The sequence below is a fragment of the Lathyrus oleraceus genome, chromosome 4 (genome assembly GCF_024323335.1).
Source record: "Lathyrus oleraceus cultivar Zhongwan6 chromosome 4, CAAS_Psat_ZW6_1.0, whole genome shotgun sequence".
Taxonomy (NCBI): Eukaryota; Viridiplantae; Streptophyta; class Magnoliopsida; order Fabales; family Fabaceae; genus Lathyrus; species Lathyrus oleraceus.
This window is the reverse complement of record NC_066582.1, coordinates 74,527,278-74,533,267: the sequence shown is the minus strand read 5'-3', so window position 1 is coordinate 74,533,267 and position 5,990 is coordinate 74,527,278. Positions and strand designations below refer to the sequence as shown.

Genomic DNA, 5,990 nt, shown 5'->3' with positions numbered 1-5,990 from the left:
CTGATGTTTGAAATTCAACACTAATATAGAAAAAATATATATAAAATAGAGAAACATTCAATCTTACCATTTGATTTTCTACTTTCTCACCTTAAATAGAAGAAAAAAATACATCATATGTGATATAATATGCAGTGATACTTGAAATCACACCTATGGTATAATACACCACATGTGATATAACATGTTGTTATACTTGAAATCACACCTGTATATAACATGTAGTGATTTTTGAAACCCAACAAAAAAAACAACAAAAATAGAAGAAATTAATGTGGACTAAAAGAGAGAAAATGAGGACAAATCATGAAATTCAATCCTTTTTTTCAATCCTTCCATCTTTATCCCAACAAATAATTATATTTTATTTATAATTTTAAATAATTAGCTGCTATTGTACAACCAGAGTTTATAATAGGGTGTTTAGCCAGCTCGAGTGTTGAAGTCTTGGCAAGCAATGTTGTTATAGTAACTTTCTTTGATTTAATCTGATATGTCATAAAAACAAAATAAATCAATAACATAATAAAATCTTATCAATGTGATAGTCATCTAGCTAACATCACAAGGTTTTGTATAGAACAAAAAAAAGGAGGTGAGTTTTTCACATTGTTTGAGAGAAAATTTAAAAGAGGGGAGGAAATTGATATAAAATGATCATTTGTATTACATAAATATATAAATGCATTGGAAATATTATAAAAAGAGAAAAAAATTGAAGAATTTGCTAAATCCCTTTAATGCATTTATTTTTGTGATAGCCAAATAATAGTGGTTATTAATTTGTATGAAAACCAGTATAAAAAGATTCATTCAATATAAAATAACTCAAAAAAATTTAGCAGCCATAGAAATTCTTCCAATTTTACAGAAATATTTACTGCATTGTTTAAGCAAGATATAGCCTTTGCATTAAAAGAGAGTAGATGAAAATTAGCATTGAAATTTCTACTTTCTTAATCATAATACAAGTGATGCCACTCTAACAAATGCATTGTGGCTATAAATAACCGCACACTCAAAACATGGCATTTATATTAATTTTTTATAGTAATGTGCAACATCAACAATAGCTGAGGCAGCTTCATGCTTGCTTTCCAACTTAAATCACATGGCAACAAGGATCATTTCAGGGTTTAGAGAGAATAAGAAACTAAGTAGTTAACTTCAAAGAAAGCTAAATTTTGTCACCTTCAAATGACAATTTTTCAACTCAATGTAGGTGGATCCTGCTTTGTCTCCTGAAATGGCATCACCACCACAACCAATGACTATTTCAGCTTGGTTTACTACACCTAGAACATTATTAACCCACCTAAGACTACTAATCCAGAGATCAAAACATAGATATGTACCTTTTTCATCAAATAATGACATCAAACTTGCTAAACAAACACATACACTAATATCTCCCCCTGAAAAGCAAAGAAAAATTATATATCAGGCTATTTTAAATGCATAAATATTAATCTTAAAGCACATTTCTTATATTCTTTGGCTTTAGATACATGAGAACTTTCAATACAAAGTGAAGTAAAAGCACTATGGATAATGTGCTAAGCAGCATATCCATTTACAAAGTAACCATCTATAATCATGATAAAATCGGAAAATTCACGTATCTCTAACATAACAAGACAAAGTCTAATAAACATTTTTAAACACAAGAAAGTATTGCTAAAAAAAGAATCAAATTCTTGAAAGATGTAATGGAAAAGGACACTACCATTATTTCACTTTAGTGACACCACAAACAAAAAGACAGTCTCCTCCATTTGAGTATCTAAATGGATTGACAAACACCCTACCACTAATTAAAGTTATAGTCTTAATACTACTTATTATAAAAGATAAGCTAGGACAATATTTTTTCATTCTCCAATTCAATTAGAACATATCATGTGTGTAATTGGGCACCTCGGTTGGTTCCAAATGTAATATATGCTCTACAAGTGAGCATGTCTCAAGAGATTTTTCTGTACTGGCTGCAGCATCAAAGTCTGTTGATCGTCCACACCCACTGAAATTGGCTCTCCCAACCGTCTCTTAATGCCTTCATATAACTGCGAAAAAATAGACAGCACAAATTAAGAGTTTCATTAGACTTAATTGCATTTGAATTCCATCAGTCTTTATAAACACTAACAAAGTATCATTAACAATCTTCATTAAAGAAGCTGCAATTGTGTTGAGGACTCTACTAGTTTCAACAAAAGCATCACGGGCAGCCTGCAAAAGGAGAATATGAGCACATTACAAGCCAATGTTTTTCTGCATGTGATGATAGACGCCAAGAACAGTATTCAATCCAGTTCCTACAGCTGTACCACCTTCGGCGAGCTGCTCAAGTAAAAACTACCCAATCAGAACTCCAGAAGCATACGAGTGAAGAACAAGCATTTGATGTTTGTGTTTAAGTATTCAAACCTGATACATGCACGGAAAACTGCTAAGCACATGATTAATACTATACTTCACCTGTCAACAATATATAAAAAAGTTATCAAAAACAACTCCCTACAAATTCTCAGGAATTACAAAGCATACAAATGTTAAACAAAATACACACCATCATAATCAAAAAAACCACGACAACCCTTCAATGCGTGTTCCAATGTGATTTCCACATGATTTTAAGAAGCTAGAATTCTTAGCTTCTGGACATACGCACCTCTACGAGCTTTCCACCGCAAACCAAACATGCTAAAAGTCTATCCTCATATTAGCTTTGTAAACTAATATCTACTATGCTAAAACTCTCAAAGCTCAACTCAATGAATAAAAAGTTTATATGTGCCCAATGCCACAAATATCTCAATTTCCAGCATACTAACATTAACCCAAGGATCACAAGAACAATAAATCCTAACTCACTATTACTGAAGGTAAATTCAAAAGAAAAATCGTATTCAAAACATACAAAAGCTCTAAACCCTAGCTCAGCGTTTAGAAGTCAAATTCAAATGAGAAATAAGAAACATAACATACATAAACAATAAACCCTAACTTGCTATTCAATGGTTCTTTAGGACCAAGAACGGCGATGGAGGACCGAGAACGGCGATGGAGGACCGAGAACGGGAGCGATGGAGGAGGATTGAAATGGAACCAAGGAGTCGAATCGAGAATGGAACAGCGAAGATAGGTCGAGAATGGAACGTTTAAGAGATTAATATTTCAATTAATAATAATTTTTAGTGTGAAATAATAATTGTTTAATTTTATGTTAAAATAATAATTTTATAAATGGATAAGGATTATTTTTATTTAATATATTATAAAATCCAAATCCTATATTTACTAATTCATTCAAAGGAAGAAGGAGTTGGAGTTGGAGGAGCAGGATAAGAATAAAAAGTATACACTTCAATCAATTTTTCCCAATGCAACAAAAGAAACATTTCTTCTTTTCCCTGAGTGGGAGTAACTTCAGAAACATCAACGGCTGACCAACAACTTCCCCAAAATCTATCATCTCAGCAACTGGACCAAAAGCCTCACCAAAATCTACTTCTCAGCAACTTTACCAACATTTGTCATTTTTATACGGGAAGAATGTCTTACTACAATGAAAATAAAAAAAATACAAAAGATATTGTTTGAGATTTCATAATGAATATAGAAAAAAAGAATGGAATGCGATTATAGAATATACTTTCACAGCTTTATATAACATCTCAAAATTCTACCTACCTATATCAAATAGAGAAACATAACATTTGGCTTTCTAACCTGATAGAACATGCGATGTTTTTTGAAACCAAACAAAATAAATGTCATATAATATTTTCTAAAACCAAACAAAATAAATGTCTTGAAGAAGGAATGTGGAGACAAATCATCAAAATTCAATTTTTTTTTCGATCATTCCATCTTCATCCACGCTTCCCAATAAATTTTATTTTCAAAAGAAAACACACATGCCACACAGGCGCCATAGCGCCTCTTCATGAGGCCCAATGCATTTGGCGCCTTCTCTTATTTTTTTAGTGGGTGCGCCAACTCCCCCGACGCATCCTCCCCAAACATCCCCCGACGCATCCTCCCCAAACATGGTTATTTTGGAAAAAAAATTAAAAAGTGGGTTATTTTCGTATTTTTTTTTTAAAAACATGATTATTTTAAAAAAAATCTATTTTTTTAATGAGAGAGATCTTTCTATAAATAAATATTTATTATTATTTACTATCTCAATTCAATGATATTTATTTATCATATATTTTATATAAAATTAAATTATTATATATAAATCATATCACAAAATTTATTACATAAAACTTTTAATTTATATCAAAATTAAATAAAATAACACATTTAAAGTTTGACGTCCAACCACATTAAAAAAAAATAAACAGAGACGGCCCGTTTGAATGCTAATAATTCAATTAAGTTAACTCTCCCTAAATCACCCTATCCACCTATTATAATTGCTTTAATTCTCTAAATTATCTTTCCTCTTCTCATATTTACATGGGTTTTGTTATAAGGGTACAAAGGTGTAATTAATGATAGTCAATTTTGCCTACTTTATTTTGAAACATATAATTAATTATAATATTAAAATATTGAAATTTATATTTATTAAAAATAATTAGAATAAAATTACCCATTTTCTTACTTATACAGTTTTTATATTCTGAATTAAATAAAATGTTTAGAATATCTAAGACAAACTTTTATTTTATTTTATTTTCATTTTTAAATCAGTTTAAAATTGTTCTGCTTTAAATTACAATAATATATTACAGCAACAGTTATGTTAAAAGATTTTAATATAAAATTAAAATGTTTTAAAGTATAAAATATAGTAAAATAAATTATAGTTCTAAATATATTATTCAAGTACAATTTTTTTTAAAAAATATTCAAATAAAAATAAAAATAAGATTATCCATGATCTTCATACATATATCATAAATTTCTTCCTGTTATAAAAAATATATAGTTTTAGTTAACGAATTAAAAATATAAAAAACATAAAAATTATAAAAGTTAAAAATATTTAAAAAATGTATATTAAAATTTTTGGGAGAAGAATTGGATTTAAATTTGCATCTTTACAAATTTTGTTCTTCTTGTTTTTTGTGCGAAAGAAATTGAATATTTTGTTTTAGAGGACATTTTGAAATTTCATGATATGTGAAAGCTCTTTTCCACCTTTAAGACGTCTTTGGATAATCCATAAGTATTCATGATATGTGAAAGCTCTTTTCCATCTTTATGACGACCTTTTATTTTGGAAATCGGAGGACATTGAACAATATCATTCACATGAACTTCATTGTTGTAACATATTATTTGATCCTCAAACACATTATTGATTGGTTGAAGATTTACTTCATCATCCTCATATGATACTTGAAACCGCCATCATGATGACAAGTAATTGGAAGGAATTTCATGACAATTTTTATAAAGAAAAATATTGAGAATGTGTCAACGTAATATCTCCTTAAACTCAAAGTGCTTACACTTACATGTAGCTATTTTACCATCCCAAAGACCATGTGTTTTCTATCTACTATTAATATTTTATAATACCGAAACACAACACATTACCATTTTCATGATGAATTGAATATTGGATGAACCTTTCAAACTCTTATTGAAGCTTTTGAAAAATAAAACATGTTAGAAGACTATGGGCTTGCTCTTGCAAATGTGTTCATGTTCAATTTTTTGCATTTTTCTAATATTATATCATGCTTTTGTATAGTATCAGACATAACAACATCGCGATATTCTTGGTACCAATCAAAACAATAAGCATGAGACCAAAATATATGCTCTAACATTCTTTCTTCATCAAGTGTATATGCATACTGAAATTTAGAACAACTCTTTTTTGCATCCTCACAATACTTAAGAAGATCAACAACATCAGTTATTTCAACTTTTCCTTGGCTTTCAAAAACAGAGCGCAAACATCTTTTTCAATAAATGGAACATAACCATGCTCCACATTTTTTCTAGCTCCATGACACGCATTA

At 29.4% G+C, this 5,990-nt stretch overlaps 1 long non-coding RNA gene across 13 annotated transcripts in view; it reads right to left on the bottom strand.

The window, feature by feature from the left end:
• Window positions 1-3,167, bottom strand: part of LOC127073481 (uncharacterized) — a 27,204-nt gene extending 24,037 nt beyond the window's left edge. For 5 of the 13 annotated variants that reach the window (XR_007785770.1, XR_007785769.1, XR_007785768.1 and 2 more), the window contains exons 1-4: window positions 2,989-3,164; window positions 2,428-2,478; window positions 2,202-2,340; window positions 1,918-2,063 (exon numbers count right to left, since the gene is read on the bottom strand). This is a non-coding gene — a long non-coding RNA (uncharacterized LOC127073481). Of the gene's footprint in view, window positions 1-1,917; window positions 2,064-2,201; window positions 2,479-2,569; window positions 2,830-2,988 lie in introns of those variants that run through there. The other 8 variants (XR_007785767.1, XR_007785772.1, XR_007785760.1 and 5 more) reach the window with 6 other exon arrangements.
• Window positions 3,168-5,990: the final 2,823 nt, after the last annotated feature.